A 19,760-nucleotide genomic window follows, 5' to 3' on the forward strand; every position below is an offset into this window, starting at 1 on the left:
CTCTTGAATTAATAGTTTACTCTGTTTGAAAGCAAAACCCCTTTTCCTATTGCTCTTAGAAGAGGCAGTCCGTGAAAGGTAGACATTTTGCTTTTCATTAATGTCAGAGTAAATCAATATATTCCTTTTCTTTTTATTTGACAACTTCTAGTTATATAGTTGGTTTGTTAAAAAAAAAAATGGAGGATATACAAAAAGGATGATGGAAGAGTGTTGAGAACAAAATTTTTTTCTTGGGAAAAGCTTCAAACGTTTATTTAATTGCCCCAAAGAATGCCTGGGAGAGAAAAAGAGCCATGTAAAACTTGTTTTTCTTCTGGTCTTAGAAAAGGTTTCAATACTCATTACTTTGACTTACTTTTCTTTCACTCACTCCTACATCGAAATCATTTAGAATCAGGTTTTCGACTTCACTCAGCTATTGAAACTGCTCTCTCCAAAGCTGCCATGATCTTTTAATGGTCAGATCCTATATTCTTTTCTCCTTCCTCATCCTTCCTGATAGTTCTGCTGCATTTGGCCCTGTTGAGCACTCTTTTCTCTTGAACGTTCTCTCTTCTCTGGTTTTCCATGATACCAGCCCTTCTTATCTGAACACCCCTTTTCATTCTGCTGGCGCATCATACATTTTATTCTTTCATTCCCTCTAATGTGAGCATTGCTGAACCTTCTTCACTACCTATGATCTCTCAATGACCTCATCAGGTCCTACTGGTTAATTTTTATCTCTATTCAAAAGACTCACAGATCTACATATCCAGTCCCAGTCTCTTTCCTAAGCTTCAGTCCTGTATTACCAACTGTGTATTAGAAATTTAAAATTGAACATCCTAGAAACATCTTAAACCAAACAAGTTCAAAATTGAGCTTTTTATCTTCCCTTTCCAAACCCGACCCTGTATATTAAAATTTCCTATTTCTATCCATCAAGGGTATCCCCATTCTTCCAGTTTCCCAGTTTCATAATTTCAGTTTTGTCCTCAACTCCTCACTCTTCCCTCATCTGACAAATCCAATCATTTGCCAAATATTGCTGTTTCTATCTTTACAGAATCTTTTATATCTGATGGACCTCTTCTGTATACTCACACTACCACAATTTCAGTTCAGGTCCTCAAGCACCTTTTGCTAGATTAGGTCAACATTCTCCCAATTGGTCTCTCCCCACTTCCATCTATCTTCCACATAACTGCTAAAGTGATATTCCTTAAGCACAGAATTCACTGTGTCACTCCTCTACTTAATAAGTCCCAGTGGTTCCCTAATGTTTCTAGAATAAAATAAAAATTCCTCTGTTTAGCTTTTAAAGTCCTTTGCAAATTAGCCTCATATCATCTTTCCAGCCTCATTGTACATTACTCCGTCTCACATTAACTGTGATCTAGCCAAGATGGTCCTTTTTCTAATCTATATACAATATTCTTATATCCAGTCTCTAGACTAGATTTGCACTGATTTCCACTAACTGTTCTATATGCCAACACCTCTGCCTTATAGAATCCCTTTCTATTCCTTTAAAACTCAGTTCTTATCTCAAGTACTCCTTTTCAAATAACATAATATAATAATAGATGATTAAGATAATCATGAGGTAATAATAACTAGCATTTATATAGACCTTTAAGGTTTGCAAAGCAGTTGTGAAATATGATGTCAGTTTATCTTCATGACAAACCATGGGAAGTCATTTTACAGATGAGGGAACTGTGGCATACAGAACTTAAATGATTTTCCCAGGGTCACATAACTAGTGTCTGAAACTGGTTTTGCACTCAGGTCTTCTGGGCTTGAGGTCCTATGCTCTTTCCACTATGCCATTCAGCTGTCTACATGAAGTCTTTCCCAATACCTGGCACCCCCAACAGTTAGTGACCTTTAGTGAGAGCTACTTAATTTATATTTATTTATATTCATGCTATACATATATGTGTGTGTGTGTTCTGTTTTATATTATAGATGTATACACATATATACATGCATATAAATATATACGCACATACACACACATCTCACATGTCTCCTCCTGTGTAATGTAAGCTTATTTAGAGTAGAGAGTATTTCTTTCTTTGTATTCATGTACCTAGCATGGTGCCTAGCAAACAGTTGGCATTTAATAAATGTTTGTTGATTGACTAATGGTGTACTTCTACTTATATCTTCCAGAAAGAGATTCATTATCAAGTTTATGAGTGTGGTCTGGATATTAATTCATTCATTTACCCTGTTTTCTGAATGGACCTTTAATTAACCAATTTTGGGGCACTGACAGAAACTCCTTGATATTAGAGGGTAGAAGACCTTAATTGGTTCAACCTGCCAGTAACAGTTAAATCTCAAATCCACCAGATTAGGTAAATGCTCTCTTTGTCTTCCTCAGTTCTTTGTGGAAAGCATTTTATTTCCTCCAACCACCTGGAATTCCTGAAAATATGAGCTGAGCTAAATATAGCTCAACTAATATGTAAACTTAGAATTGATCATCTGGATAATGTCTGGGAAAGACATCTAGGCAAGAAAGATTTATTTATTCCCACCCCAACTTTTCCTTCACAAGGTACCTGATTTCTAAGCAGCTTGCAGTGGGAGGGATTTGGGAGAACAGAATAACTATCTGACATAAGCATTTTTCATTTCACGAAGGTGAGCTCTAATGAAGGAAGCTGAATGTGAATGAGCAGATGATGAACTGCAAAAAGGTCAGAGAAAAGACATAATATAGCTTGATTACTGTCTCTTTTGGGCCTTTCGTTGTGAAACCTCTCCTCCAATTCCTTTGAGAGCTATCAGTGGCCACTCAGAGAACTAGGTGTGTGTGGTCTATTCCCATATTTTAAAATTACAGGCTGTTGGTGACCTTCTTTTGGAACAGAGGTTCTTAACCTGGGGTTCATAAACTTGGATGGGAAAAATAAATTTCATGTGCATGTATGTGTATAAATATACATACATATATATGACATATATGATATATTTTAAGGTACTTCTCATCTTCTCCCCAGACATCTCATTCAGACTCTCTGTCTCTGCCTCTCTATTTCTGAATGTCTCTGTCTTTCTGTCTCTGAATGTCCGTCTGTCTCTGAATGTCTCTGTCTCTCTCTCCTGATGCCTTATCCTCCCCACCCAATCCCAGCCATCCTTTCATCTATGGAAAGAGTAATCAGAAAACACTTCCATTGTTTTCAGGAAGGATGTGCAAATCAGCTGCCCTATAGCATCACTCATCATCCCTGTGACTTTTCAGACCAAAATAACCAAAATAACTGTTCAGCATTTCTCTATGCATGTTGTCTCATCTAGTAAGATGGTAAACTCCTCAAAGCCAGGGACTGTCCTTTTTGTGTTTGTATCCTCAGCACTTAGCACGATGCTTTTCATTCATTCCCCTATTCAACCAATCAATCAATCCTTTCTGGAAAGGAAGTAGAGCAATTAAGACCTTCTACTGAAAGGCATGGGGCAGTTTCAGTTAGAAGTCAATCTGAATTTAGTCAAGCCCAGGTGCATTATAGCCCCCCCCCCACCCCCCCATGCCTGCCCTGCCTTGAAGAGGGAAGAGCCTTATTTTCATACTATATAAACCACAGAAACCAGCAGAACAGCATGCCAGTAATAGCATGCTGGGGTTAATTACTAACTGAGAAGGGAGAGTGCCAGCCACTGAATCATCAACACACCTCTTGTAACACCTGGGGTTTTCTCTGGAAGCTTTCCATTCCAAGTGTTGACAAAACCTGACCCTGGCTAATCTGGAGGATTGGATGGGGTAGAAGCCAAGTGTGGCTGTGGGCCAGAGGGAATGAACTCCACGGTAATCATCAGTTTTCCTGTGCTCCACATATGGCAAGAAGAGTTCTCTTAGTTTCCCCTTAATGCTGATTGAAAAGCTTCCAAACAAAAAGACTGCTGTTATAATATCAGAGCTCATGCAGGATTGTGCACTGAATTTCTGGATCTAAAATATCAGGTAAAATAGTCACCCAGCCCTGGTCAGGATCCATGATGCTGATTGGACTCACCCTCGATGCGGGAGGGAATGTTGGCTGAGAAATTGGCAGAGGGATGGGGGGGGGGGGGGTGCTCAAAATTCTACAAAAAGTCAAAGTCAAGAAGCTGGGAGCTAAGTCATGGAGCCAATAGGGTCAAAGTTGTTTCTGAGGTAGAAATAGGGTCAAACTCTGGTATGAGAATATGTTAGGGAGAAGCAAAGTCAGAATGAGGTTCTGACTGTAGTTAAGTGGCAGCCAAGTTAACAGAACTTTAAGCTACATGATATGCTACTTTTACGTTCTCAATATGAACACAAGCATGTGCATATACTTATGTTTGCTTGAGTCCAGTTTCCTTTGATGTCTCCAGCTGGAGAGCTTCTTCTTCCATAATCATCAGATAACTTCACTGTATAGCTAGGTTGAAAAATCAAGGCTCAACGATGACTATGGAATGAAGAATAAGTGATGTGTTATTAATGAAAATTAAAATAGAGAATTCTGCAGGCCAGACATCTACTGGAATTCTCAGTTGTTCAAGAAAGCAAGAAAGACAAAGTCCAAGTATTTTGTTTCCATTAAGCACAGAATATATGTATAATTTTTCAGTGACTTTCATTGATAGTGTGACGTGTAATAATTGAGACTGATTCTGTGCTCAAAATGCAGATAGTCTCCTTCTTAGAAGAAAAACTAAATGAGCTTAAGGAATGCCTTCCAACTCTCTTGGTTATCAGGAGGAATGAATTGTTCCTTGAAAAAGTAGAAAGAATTCTTCATGTTTAATTTTTTATAATTATATTTTATTTTAGTATTTATTTAAAAAATTTTGAGTTATCAATTCTCTCTCTCCCCCAACTATTGAGAAGGCAAGCAATATATTAATTATATATTCAAAGTCATGCAAAACATATTTGCATATTAACCATGTTGCAACAAAGAAAGAACGAAAATTTAAGTGAAAAAAGTATGCTTCACTGTGCACTCACAATTCTCTGGATGTAGACAGCATTTTTCTTCACATGTCCTTTGGAATTGTCTTGATCAGAATAGCTAAGTCTTTCACAGTTGATCGTTATTCCACTATTGTTGCCACTGTGTACAACATTCTCTTGGTTGTGTTCATTTTACTTTGCATCAGTTCTCATATGTCTCATCAGGTTTTCTGAAACATCATACTCATCATGTCTTATGACACAATAATACACCATCACAATCACATGTCATAAGTTGTTTAGTCATTCACCAATTGATGGGCATCCCCTCAAATTGCAAGTTTTTGTCACCACAAAAAAGATACTATACATATTTTTGTACATATAGGTTCTTTTGCTTTTTTAAAAAATTTTATATCTTTGGGGTATAGACCTAGTAGCAGCATTGCTATGTCAAAGAGTATATGCAGTTTTATAGTCCTTTGGGCATAGTTCCAAATTATTCTACACAATGTTTGGACAAGTCCACAACTCCACTAGCGATGCATTAGTGAACCTAGTTTCATACATCTCCTCCAACATTTGTCATTTTCCTTTTCTGTCATATTAGCCAATCTGTTAGATACGAGGTGGTATCTCAGAATTTTTTAATTTGCATTTCTTTAATCAGTGGTGATTTAAAGCATCTTTACATATGATTCTTCTGAAAACTGTCTCATAATATCCTCTGACCATTTATCAATTGGGGAATGGATCTTATTTTTATAAATTGGAATCAGTTCCCGAAATATTATAAAAATGAGGCCTTTATCAGAAAAACTTGCTTTAATCCTCCTCACCCCTTTCCCAGTTTCCTGTTTTCCTTCTATTTTTGGCTGTATTGGTTTTGTTTATGCAAAATCTTTTTAATTTCATAAAATAAAAATTATCCATTTTACTTCTTGTGATCCTCTCAATCTTGTTTGGTCATCACCTCTTCCCTTATCCATAGATCTAATAGGAGCATTTTTCCATGCTCCTCTATTTTGTTTACAAGTCACCCTTTATGACTAAATCATGTACCCATTTTGACCTTATCTTGGTATACAATGTGAGATGTTGTTCTGTTCTTAGTTTCTGCTAGACTGCTTTCCAGTTTTCCCAACAATTTTTGTCAAATAGTGAGTTCTAGTCCCAAAAGCTTGGACCTTTGGGATTTCCAACACTAGATTATCATGGTTTTTTACTACCATATATTGCATACCTAATTAATTTCCCTGATCCACCACTCCATTCTTAGCCAGTACCAGTTTGTTTTGATGATTATTGCTTTGCAATTTAGTTTGAAATCTGGTGCTGCTACAGCCAACTTCCTTCACCTTTTTTCATTGATTCCCTTGATAGTCTTGATCTTTTGTTTTTCCAGAGGAATTTTGTTATTTTTTCTAGCTCTATAAAATGATTCTTTTGTCACTCTATGGAATAAATAAATCAATTTTAGGTAGAATTGTCATTTTTACAATATTGGCTTGTCATACCCATGAGCAATTGATATTTTTCCAATTGCTTCCAATTGTCTTTATTTTTCATGAAATGGATTTTGTAATTGTGTTCATATAGTTTCTGAGTTTGTCTTGGAAAGTAGATTTCCAAGTATTTTCTATTGTCTGCAGTTATTTTATTTTAGAAAACACTCTATTTTTTGAGCTATAGAATTATCAAGGATACATGATGAAGCACCTTACAGGCAGAAGGAAAAGAACAGATTATTTGAACAAAATTGGTCTTTGGGATACAACCCTGAAAGTGGTATTGCTGGGCCAAAGGGTATTTTCTACAATTATTTTAAATAGAATTTGTTGGAAAAAAAGAGTTTCAAAGAAGGAAAAAGACCTGAAGAAGAAGATACACCTTAGTGTGTGGCAGGAGTTTTGAGGATAGAAGTATGTCAGAAAGAGGAGAAAGGGAGGGAAATCCCTGCTGAGGTTTTAGAGCTAAGAAACAGATATGGTAAGTCTTTTCCACAGAGAGAAGGGAGTTGTATATTAATAAATAAAACCAGATACTTGTCCTTTATGTAATGATGAACTAAACCCACAGATCCTATCAGATAAGAGATCATCCAACAGAGGCCAGGGGAAGAAAGAATGAAGGAGCTATTTGTCAACATGAAAGTAGAGAGGTCTGCTGTCACCCTGTGGCAGGTATCTAAGCCATTACAAAAAACCTCCCAAGACTTGTCAAACTGGACAGCTACTATGCATTTCTGGTGATAAATGAGGGGCACAAATGATACTTCAAAAGACATCTAGAAGCCATAGACAAGAATCTGAAGGCTACAAGGACACAGGTGGTATCTTTATCCTGCTGTCAATTGTAAGTAATGGAGTCAGAAGAGATTTGGGAAGTGAAAATTTGGTTAACAAAAAGTTGTCTGAAAATGGGGATTTCGATTTCTGGACCTCAGCTTAAAATATAGGAATGACAGGTTCAGGGATAGGGATTGAGAATATATATTAAGAGCTAGTAATATATATTTTTTCTCTTTTGTTGTTTTCAGTCTTATCCAACTCTTTGTGACCCTGTATGAGATTTTCTTGGCAAAGATACTGGAGTGGTTTACTATTTTCTCCTCCAGCTCATTTTATAGATGAGTAACATAGATAAACAGGGTTAAGTGACTTGCCCAGGGTCACACAGCTAGTAAGTATCTGAGACCAGATTTAAACTCAGGGAGATGAGTCTTCCTGAGCTCAAGCCCAGTACTCTATACACTATGCCACCTTGCTGTTCCCCAGGAGTCTCACAAATCTAATCAAAAGAACTTTACACTTAAAAAGAATGGAAAGTGAGAAAACTGTATATGTCTGTCCATCAAGTTAGATACCTCAAAAAGTTATCATTATGTTAGGAATGTCAACAATGACATCTAGAAGTTCATAGGAGACAGAAGGCAACAATACAGTCTATGGCTTTAGCTTTCTCATTTGAAAACGTACCATGTATAGACAGTAAGCAAGATAAAAAGGAAATCCTGAGGCAAGGAGATAAATTTGTCCCTTAGGTATTGCTGAGATTTAGTGGAATGAACTCCATACTTGGAATGTGGATCTAGAAGGTATTTATTCAGGTGGAAGTGGATAGATAAAATGAAAGAGGAATGGCATTGTACATTAAGAAGGCATGCTTATGTAAAGAGATTTGGGAATCAACAGCAAAATCATGGTGGAATATATTTGGGCAAAGATCAATGGAAGAAGATAAATATGTGATATTGTCATTGGTATATGCTATACCGAGATAGAGATAGGGAATAGACATGGAGTTGAGGAATCACAAGAACGGCACAGAATCATAATGTAACAGTGTGGGGTAGAATTGAGACTTAAGTGATCTTCTTGATTGCTCTCCCTGCCAAAAGAAAAGTAACTTATACCCTCTTGATTTGCCTTAATGATAATTCTTCCAAAGGTAGAGGAATAGATAAAAGACAAATTCTATTGTGGATCTAATTGTTATCAGCAGGGAGAAACTGGTTGTTGGAGTGAAACTAATGGGAAATTTGGGGTTAAGTGAACATGATATCTGAGAATGTGTGATAAAGGTGAGAAAACTCAGGCATAGTCTGGCATATACCCTAGATTTTGGGGAAGTCAACCAGTTTCAAAATTCTCAGATCCAGTGAACAGTCAATTAATAAATGTTTATTAAGTATGTCACAAGTGCCAGGTACTGTGCTAAGCTCTAGGGATACAAAAAGAGGCAAAATACAGACTCTTCTCTCAAAGAGTTCATAGTCCAATGGGAGACAAAACAAGTAAATGAGTACAAATATGTGCATAAATAAATATGCACACATGTGACAACAAATATGTACAAAGAAGCCATATACAAAAAAAATCAAAAGAAGGAAGGCACTTGAATTAAGAAGGATTGGGAGAGGCTTTCGGTAGAAAATGGCATTTTAGTTAGAACTTAAAGAGTCCCAGGGAAGCAAGTAGGTGGAAATGAGGAGGGAGAGCATTCTAGTCATGGGAGACAGCCAGAGAACATGCCAGAAGGAGCAATAAGTAAGATCCCATCGAGTGAAATTCCATGGGGCATGTAAGACTAGAAGAGAAAGAAAGCTTTCAAGAATGAAATTCTGAAGATACTAAGAAAACTGATTCCAAAGTGAAAGAAAAGGGAAGTTCTATAAAGAGACCGAGGTGGATGCCCAGAAAACTTGTCACTCAGCTTAGATTTTTGGAAGAGATTTTGAAAAGATCGGAATAAAACTAATAGTAGCAGGGTGAATGTCAAAGTGTAGAATGGTTCTGTAAAAATAGGGTTGGGAGTTTTAGAGGTCAGAATGAAATGAGGCTGGCAAGGAAAAGCTAAAGATAGTAAAAATTAATTTCTTTTATCTATACAGGAAAAATAAAAGGTTCAAAGAAGGTATAGCATGGCTGTTTGGGGTGGATGGGTTGAGGAAAACTGACAACAGAATGGACATAGAATTACTCAACATTTTTCTTCTTTCTTTCTGTCAAAGAGAATGATCTCTGTACTAGAAAGAGTGAAGTAAAAGTGACTAATCAGAAGTTGAAACCTCAGAGAAATAGGAGAAAATATGACCCATCCTAGAAAATGAAAAGAACTGGATGATATGTTTTCTGAACCCTTATCAGTGACACATAATAACTCTTCTTTTCTGTATAGTCCCTAAAGGAGAATGACTGCAGGGTAAGAGAAGGGCAAATGTCCCACTTCCTCCCTCCCATGCCGCTTCATCTGACATTGGCAGGTGCAGAGTTGACCATCTTTGCCACATCCTTAGTCTGATTTACATTCGGTCCCCAAAATATCTCAATGTAATGGCATGGATGGCTGAAAAGCATAAGAAAATGTAGCAATCCAAAAAAATGAATTTGCCATAAAAGATGTAAATGATGCTTTCTAGTCTTTTACTTTTTTAAAAACTGTAATTATCTCTAATGTTTGGATCAATTATACTAATGTGAACCCAAAACTTAATATGTTTTAGGAAAAGAATAAAGGAAAATTTGTAGTGATATATTATCATCTTAAGAAGAACACTGACACATTCTGTAGATCAGTCTTATCATTGCTTCATTTGTGCACCATATTTAATATTAGCTTCCAGTAGGGCCTGAGGGGCAATCATGTCAATGTTGGGGGGTAATATCAATTTTATATACATGTATACCTACATATGTACATATGAATGCATGTATCTATATCTACTGATGGCCTTTGAAATCTATTCTAACTCTAAATCTATGATCCTATGAAATTGGAACCCATTTTTTGAAATGTAATGAGTTTTATAAGTTCTCTCTCTCTCTCTCTCTCTCTCTCTCTCTCTCTCTCTCTCTCTCTCTCTCTCTCTCTCCTCCAATTTCATAGAATCATAGATTTAGAGCTAGAAGAGATTTTAAAGACCATCTAATTCAATCTTATTTTATTGATGAGAACACTGAAACTCAAGGAGACTAAGTGACTTGTTCACAGTCATGTAAGTTTGATTCTACAGCCAGTGATCTTTTTCCTTCTTCCTCCTCCTCTAAGTTCTCTTTTATGCCTCCAATTTCACAAAATGGAAGGCCAGATCACAGTTTGAATAATGGATTAATCCTTAGAGAAAATAGCTTTAAAAATTGTTAAATAATTTACACTTATGGAGTACATACTTAATTCAGAAAATCTTTTATTAAGCATTATGGGAAAGAGTCAATTATATAGGGAACTGGCCCTAAAGAAACCTAAAATTTAATTGGACAAGCAAAAAGCAATCCAGAGATAAGAATCTTGCTATACTTTGCAATATTAATACCACTTCTGGAATATTCTGTTCAGTTCTCAGTCAACACGTAAAATGAATTTACTAGCTAGAGATTGTCCAGACGAAGACAAGCAGAGCAGTATTTGGTCTGGAGGTGAAAATCTTGAATGGGGATTGGGGAGAGGGGCTCATGGCTAACTTTTTTGAAGGGCTGTCATGTGGATAGGAATTAGGCTTATTTTGCTTAGCTTCAAAGGATAGAACCAGAAGCAATGGAAGAAAATTGCTGAGGGGCAAACTTAGACTTGATGTCAGGAAAATTATGACCTTGGCAGACATCACCAGCAAGAACATTTCCATATACAAAGAACTAAAAAAGAGTATTGTATATGAAACCATGAATCTATTATGTAGAAACTTTCTTTAAAAAAAACACCCTATATATTAATATTAACATGGCAGCTTCAATACGGCCTGTTTAACTGTTTCCTTTCCTGAACTCTCTTCTACTCTCCTTTGTGTATTTAAAATAATTAATTCAAATTCTTTTCTTTCTAATTCAGTTTCTCTGAATTCTGCTTTCCAACCGTAAGCACCGTTCTCTGCCTCCCAAATGAAGTGGGTCTGCTTTGCTGTCCATGGTGGATTTCTCAGCTGTGAGGCATAAGGCCTGAGGGCAAAGTAGTTAGTGGTATGATGGTTGGATTGGATCCAAAGGTATTACGTGTTTAACAGGAAACCAGATATATGACTGCAATCCTATAGAGAAATAGAGGGATTCTGAGAGGTCAGGGAAAGGGAAAAGATTAGCAATAGTTGGTGTTAGTAGAGATTTTAAATTAGAGATTAAAAATCACTTCTGGCTGTCTTTTTAAAACCTGGATTATGCTTCTACCTAAGATAAAATATGACCTGAAAATGTGTCTGCTAATAAACATTATTTCTATATGTCTCCTTGTTTTCTTATATGTTTTGGTAGAATCTTCTTTTTGATGAATCAAGATGCCCCACATTTATTTTCTTTCTTTCTTGGATTTATTAAGTTATTTTATTCCCTGTTTTACATTATATACAACTTTAAGTGATTTGATAGTCAAATACATTATATTCTAGATGTTCTGTAATGTTTACCAGGTTATTTCCTCCAAGCTAAGAAACGTTTAATATTCAACACTTATGATTTTTCTTTGCATTCGTTTATATAAAGATATATTTAATAATGTATATTATATCAAGTGGATTTCTGTTACCTTAAATTTATGTAATGCTCTTTCTGAACCTCTTGGAAACATAATCACTTTTGAATCATGGGTATATTTCTTTCTCAGAATCTTAAATCTGAAAATTCCATCTGAAAATTTCTATCCCCAATCATGTTTTCATTCCTTTTCGGTATTTTATCATACACCAACTGTATAACTCATCATCTCTGACTTGTCACATCTGATTACATCACATAGCACTTCCCCTTTTCTTCACCAACTAGAAATGTCTCTTTTCATCCTGAAGCCAAATCCCCATGTCCAGAAAAAGAGGAACAAAGAAGAGAATTGTAAAATGAAACGATGGTTTATCTACTTTTCACTTTTGCTGGAAGATACTTACGTTTAATTAAGTTCATAAATTTTTGGTGGATTTTCTCTGAAGGACCAGGTCTAAAAGGGAACTCTAGTACAAATAAAATAGTTCAGCATGCAAGGTTTCAGTTTCTGCAAGATCATCCTAAAATATTTTCAATAGTAGGAACATGAATAAGAAAATCTACCTGCTAAACTTTTAATTTCCCTAAAGGGTGTGCTTTTGGAGATGAAGCAGTTGAAATAAGTCTTTAGCACAACAAAAGAGGTCATGCTGATTCAACAATATGAGATTTACAGACTTACAGATTTTAGAAATAAAAAGTAGAGATTGGCTTGTCCATCTGCGTCCACCCCAATGTCAGAAAGACCTTGATCTTTTAAAACTCTGAAAAATATATTCATGTATTGAAGTGAAAATGATGTTTAGAGCACAATGCAATCCCTGGGGGACTGATAAGGTTTGGGCAAGGTACACCAAATTAACTGACTTGAGCCAATCCCAGATGTTTACCTAGCTGTGAGCCAAACAGGAGCCATCTGTTTGGAGTTCATATTGGGGTGATATCCTTACACACACACACACACACACACACACACACACACACACACACACACACACACACGCACACACACACACACACACACACACACGCACACACACATATAGATAGCAAAGACAGCAAGATTGTCCAGGCAGGTAAGGAAAATGGACAAATGCACTTTCACCATCTTATGCTTCTATGCAGACCTGCTTCTCGACAGTGGGTCTTGGAAGGTGAATTTACTAATTCAAAGAACTTTGCGACATGGTTACATACTAACCTATGGTATAATTCAGTAGTGGCTATTCTCAGTTCTCTATCCATTGGGTCTAAAAGATGGCCATTGGTTGGGAGATTAACTCCTGACTGAGAAAATAAATTGCAAGCCATGTCCTAACCAATAGATGTGACCCACAGACAACTTTCTTTCACCTCTACCTTTTATCCCTCTGCATGATTTCTAAACCCACTGTCATGCTGCTAACCCAAGCTGTGATTTACTCCACTTCCTCTCAGGCTCCTCTCCTCTCTATCTGGAGGACTAGAGTGAGGAGTACCAAATTCCTCCAAATGACTCTCATGATGTCTTTGGTTCTCTTTTAGGACAAAGTACAGACAGCAACGGAATCTGGACTCTTAGATCACTCCATTCTGCTTCTGCTGCCCTGCTTGATTTCAAATCCAGGGAACACAATACCCCAGTGTGGGTCTCCCTTTGTGTCCTGTTCCTTCCTTCTTTCCTACCTCCTTTTGCGTCTTCCTCCCCTTTAAATTGTAAGTTCATTGAGGGCTTTCTTTTTTATTAATTGTATTTTCTTTGCTTAGCAAAGTGCCTGGCATGTTATGCTTATTGGATAGGACTGTTGGTTGGGTTAGATGAGTAGTTTTCTCTTCTGTAAGTTGTTACGGTCTATAATTATATTTTCTAAACTATTTTGGCCATGGATAACTTTAATATGGAATATATCAATGGCACCCTTAGGAATAATTGTAGGGATGAAAAAGAAAATTATGCCTATTTTCAAAAAATTGTGTCATTTAATAACTATTTTGTGACATACATTTTTTTCTTTTAGTAATGTAACGTATTTGGAGACATAAAATTTCCCCTACTGAATACTTTAGTTATATCCCATTATTTTTTATTTACATACATTTATATTTATACAAATTTGTTGTATGTATTATATTCATGAATAATTATATATTTGTTATATATAGATATATATCTCATTTATGTCACTTTTCTGTCATGAAATTTTAATATTTGTTCTTTGGACCATTAATTCTTCAGTTGTGACATACATTTAACCCATGGTCCTGGGCTCATATGGAATAAATCTGTTTCTAGGACCTAAGTCAGTAATAACCAGTTTTACTCTTTGACTTTTTGTCTCTCAAATTATGGAAGAGACTCTTGCTGCCAGCTCTGTACTAAGTACATGCTTACTTAAGAGAAAGTGTAAAGCAGAACTGTCTTCCCCTCCTGCTCTTTGGTAAAAGAGCTGGTGTACGTGAATAGTTCTGAGAGTACAAAATAAAACTGAATTCATTCCTTCTCACTGGACGAAAGGGGGGGGGGGGGCGCAGCGAGATGGCACAGGGGATAGGGCAATGGCCCTGGACTGGTGACGTCTATGGACTATTTCTCAGAATAATATTTTTAAATTCATAAAATAAAATGTATAAATTTGCAAAAGAAACCAAAGATTAGTAAAAAAAAAAAAAATAAAGATAATTGTTTTGCTTTGTTTTTCCATTCAAGTCATGGACCGAAATCCATACTCTGACCCCAATCTCTAGACCCCAAGGTAGAATTCCTGAACTTGAGAGATTCAGTTTCTGAATTCTCAAATTTGAGATTATTCAAAAATGTCCCCCAGAGCTGATGCTGCCCAGGAAATTTTATTCCCTTCAACAGAAAGGGTAGATGCTAGGATCACCCTGTCTAGGGGAATGAAATCTCTAATTTTTACACTGGAGGCTGAAGCCCATGCACATTTTTCAGCAACTCTTTCCTTGGGCTATGTGCATGAACATATATCTGTTCTTATCTCTTTGGGCATAGTCCAAATAGTGGTTTCTCTGGGTCAAAGGCTATGCACAGTTTAGCAGCCTTTTGAGCATATTTCCAGTTGCTTTCCCAATTGACTGAATTTATGTTTAGCTTTACTAACAGTGAATTAAGGGGCCTTTTTTTTTTTTTTTTTTTTGCAGACCTTTTAACAAATGTCTTTCCTTTTTTGGTCAATTTGCCAATTTGATGCATGAGAAGTGGGACCTCAGAATTGTTTTAAATTTCATTTCTCTAATTATTAGTGACATGGAACATTTTTCCATATTGGATTTCTCTGCACTTCATGTTGTTTGACTATTTTTCAATCAGGGAAATAGCTTTTATTCTTAAAGATTTGAATCACTTCCTTACAAGACTCTTAGCAAAACTTGATGGAAAGTTACCTGTTTCCATTCTAATTTTAACTGCGTTAGTTTTGTTTATGCTGAAATATTTAATTGAACATAATCAAAATTGTTCTTTTTATTTCTATGATCCTATCTACCACTTGTTTGGTCATAAACTATTCTCTTATCCATAGACCTGAAAGGTAATCTCTTCATTATTCTTCAATCTATTTATATTATCATGCTTTATGACTAAGTCATGTATCCGTTTGGAGTTTATGTTGGCATATGACATTGAATATTGGTCTATACTTGTCTTTTTTTTCTTGGCTTCTCTCCAGTTTTCCCAGCAATTTTTTTTGAATAGTTGCAGTCTTTGGTTTTACTAAACACTAGGCTACTTTGCTTGTTTGCTTCAGTATGTTGTATACCTAATCTATTGCTCTGATTAATGGTTCTAGGTCTTTTGTTGTTATTCAATCAATTAGTCCTGTCTAGTTCTTTGTGACCCTGTGGACCAACTGTCCATTGGGTTTTCTTGGCAAAGATACTAGAGTGATTTGAAATTTCCTTCCCCAGTTATTTTTTTTGTCAAGCAATCAGAAGTTAAGTGACTTGCCCAGGGTGACACAGCTAGGAAATGTCTGCGGCTAGATTGGAACTCACATCTTCTCGACTCCAAGCCCAGTGTGATATTCACTGAGGTACCATATGCCTCAACTAGTACAAATCATTTAAATAATTACTGCTTTGTAGTAATGTTCGAGAAAGGTAACTAGCTGATGCAGTGAATAGTGCTGTGGCTGAAGTTAGGAAGACTCATCTTCCTGAGTTCAAATCTGGGCTCAGATACTTACTAGTCGTGTGTCCCTGGGCAAATAACTTAACCCTGCTTGCCTCAGTTTCCTCATTTGTAAAATGAACTGGAGAAGGAAATGGCAAATCACTCTAGTACCTTTGATAAGAAAACTCCAAATGGGGTCATAAAGAGTCAGACGCCACTGAAAACAACTGAACAACAACCATACTTTGAGACTTGATACTTCCAGGCCCCATTAAATTGAATGTAAAATTTTATTTTTCTTAAGATTTTTCATGTTTTGCTTCTCCTATTGAATTTCATTTCTCTTTTTTTCTAACTCTGTAAAATAATACTTAGGTAGTTTGATTGGTATTTTGCCATGCATTTCAGTAGGAACTCTGTTACAGCCCTATATGCTTCTATTATTTGGACTAGGAAAGTTGGCTCTTTCTCTCACTGGAAAAGCACCCCTGACCAGTGCTCAGAAGGTTATTGGCAAATAAACTTAATTAATAAACTTAATATGCTTCCACTTCAAATCAGCAATAACTGGTTATTAGGGGATGTGGTCTATGTAAATGCAGATTCCTAGGGCTGGCAGGGTTCAACTCATTCTCCTAAACTCCAACCACCCACCTAGAGATATAGGTCTATTCTCTTGCATGCTCCACTATTTTCTGAATTTGGAAAAGACAGAAGGTAAAAGGGAAGTCCAAGAGAGTCAGTCTGTCTGTCTTCTTGAGTTGCACCATCTTAGATGTAGCTCCAGGCAGTGAAAACCAATCTGTGTTGTCTGCATCCTCTGAACAAGTTGTTGATATGCATGGATATATATTATGTTGTGAGATGTCTTCTTGAATCTAGACAAAAAGCTTAATCAGACTCATCAAAGGAACTCACAAAGTTGATGGAGAATTCCCCTGAACAAAATTTCTTACTGGTGTACTTTTAAAACAAATCTGGATCCATTATTTCGTTTGTCATGACCACTGTTCTCTTCTATGAGTTTGATCTAGCCTCTCCAAGCATGTAAGTAAATAATTCACAATTACACAAGAGAATGCCGACTTAGATACATTCATTTTAGGAAAACCAAAATTTCTTTTCAATATGCTAACATCTATCTTTCTCATGTTCTTTTTCTTCCATGTAAGCCTATTAATAGCACACATTTACACAGCACTTCACAATTCAGAAGCTGCTTTTCCTACAGCCACACTATAAGGCAGGTAGTACAAGCATCAATATCCACATTTTGAAGATGAGGATAACTGAAGCTTTAGGAAATTATTTGACATGTCCATGGTCACAAAGCCAGTAAGCGCCAAAGCTATTATGTAAGCCTGTGTGTTTTGTGACAATCCCCTGGCATAAGGAGATCCCTCTCAGGAGGATGTAGGGTTCTCCTGGCTATCTATAACTGTGCTCACAGTGCCATACTCCCCCATTGTAGGTATGGCTGTCAATAGGTTAAGTCGTTGTCTGGCTACCCAGTTTATATCTAAGAAGAGACTTATGGGCCAGCCAGAGCTGTTGGGGAAAAGAACTCTTAATGAGTTAGGATCCTGAGAATAACATGTAAAACAATGGGAATCAGTTCAATGCAAAGCTTTATGGAAGGCAATAGGGAAGAAGGAGAAGGGGGGAAAGGAAAAAGAGATCTGATATATAACTCAGGCATATACACTAACAAAGGGTATAACTTATATAAAGTTATTGCATATTGTTAAAGTTTGTATTATATATTGTTAAAGTATAAATATTGTGTTATATGTATAATATATTATTAATTATACATTATTGTTATTAATTATGTGTATAATATTATATATTGTTAAAATATAAAGTTAAAGTGTATTGGGGAACATAGAAACATAGGTCCATTCAGTAGGATGGTATACTCCTACTGGAAGGAAAGGTGTACTCCAAAATACCCTTCTGAATGTGGGGTCTTATACTTTGATTTAGGATGGTCCCCCTGGAGCTGGCCATTTTGTATATCAGGGTCAGGGAAAAATATTATTTTTGAGGTTTATCAGGGAGAAAAACAAACTGGTGGCAGACAAAATATTATTTGGAGGACAGAGCTGTACTAATCTTTGAAAAATATTATTGTAAGTATTTTTCCATGAGTATGTTCTATAAACTTGCAGTCTTCCTCGAGGAGAGACTATCATGATGGTCTTAAGACCATCAGGCCTAATCTTATAACAATAGTTTCCATGGGACGGCTAAGTTGCACAGTTGCGCAGAGCACTGGCCTGGATTCAGGAGGACCTGAGTTTAAATCTGGCTTTAGATCTGTGTTAGCTATGTGATCCTGGGCATGTCACTTAGTACCAATTGCCTCCACCCAAAAACCCCAGAACAAAAACCAGACATTTCTATGCATAGATTTTATAAGCTACAGCCTCCCCTAAGGGGAAACTGTCATGGTGGTCTTAAGAACATCTCAAGATCATCAAGACCATGCAATAGTATAGCAATCTTATAACACTACATCCTCCCCCTCCAAGTATGATCTTGTTTCCCTATAGCAAGCTGACTCTTACCTTGGTTCAACTATAAATCAAATCAACATGATCCCTCAGTATATAAATGAAAAATTCTCATGGATGTTACTTTTATATAGAATACCTAAATTTTTTCCAGTAAACATTTGGAATATTTCTGAACACTGGTTATACTGCTAGATGTCTTCTCATTCTGCGTGAAGGTAGACAAAGTAATCAGTGACCTAAAAGGACCATCAAGAAAACAAAGGGCTTTTTTAAAGACAGAAATATCCAATTCATCCTTTTACAATTGTTCTACTTATTAAAATCTCTGACCTAACCACCAGAAGATCAACCCTTATACAGATTAACTCACTCAACAATGTCAAAGGTTAGAGACTGTCTGATGAGAACAGATGTTAGTCATTTGTCCTTCAACATCAAAGATTCCAGAAGATGATTTAAGAAATTTCAATAGATACTAGAAAAATGACATTTAATTCCTTGTATAAATAACATAAATTTCTGGTGATGTTCTGAGGACATAGATTCTTTAAAGTGAAAGAGGAAAATTAAGAAAAAATCTTTTGAAACAATTCTTTTTAGATAAGCTATTGCATATGGGACATTATAGTCATTAGTGAAATCATTGTATGATTATTTTATAGATCTTTGGAATTTTAAAAATCTTTGGAATTTCACATGCCCTAGGAAATATTGCAAAGAAATTATGTCTTAAGATACTATATATGGATATATGTGTGAAAAATGTTATATAAAATAAGTGAGTTAGTTTACTGCTTCATTTTGCCAAAATTTTCTAAAATCTGGAGAATTTGTCCAAGGTAAGATGAAAGAATGTGGGGGGGAGGGGAAGAGGGGAGGAACAAAAAAAATGACCCAAATTTCTGAATATTTTTAATACAATTCTTGTGTAAATATAGCCACTCTTTTCAATAATAGTAAATTTCAAATAAAAGTTTTAAAAAAGCAATATTAATGTGTCAATCTTGAGGCAAAATGCCTTCCACATCCAGAGAAAGAGCTATGGAATTAGATCACAGAATGAAGCAGACCATTTTCTCTTGTGTTTTATTTTGTTTTCTTTTCTTTTCATGGTTTTACCCATTCATTTTAATTCTTCTATGCGACATGACTAAGGTGAAAATGTATTTAATAAGAATGTATGTGTAGAACCTATATACGACTGCTTGCTGTCCTGGGGAGGGAGGGGGAAGGGAAGGGAGAAA

The sequence above is a fragment of the Notamacropus eugenii genome, chromosome 4, assembly GCF_028372415.1.
Source record: "Notamacropus eugenii isolate mMacEug1 chromosome 4, mMacEug1.pri_v2, whole genome shotgun sequence".
NCBI classification, from domain to species: Eukaryota; Metazoa; Chordata; class Mammalia; order Diprotodontia; family Macropodidae; genus Notamacropus; species Notamacropus eugenii.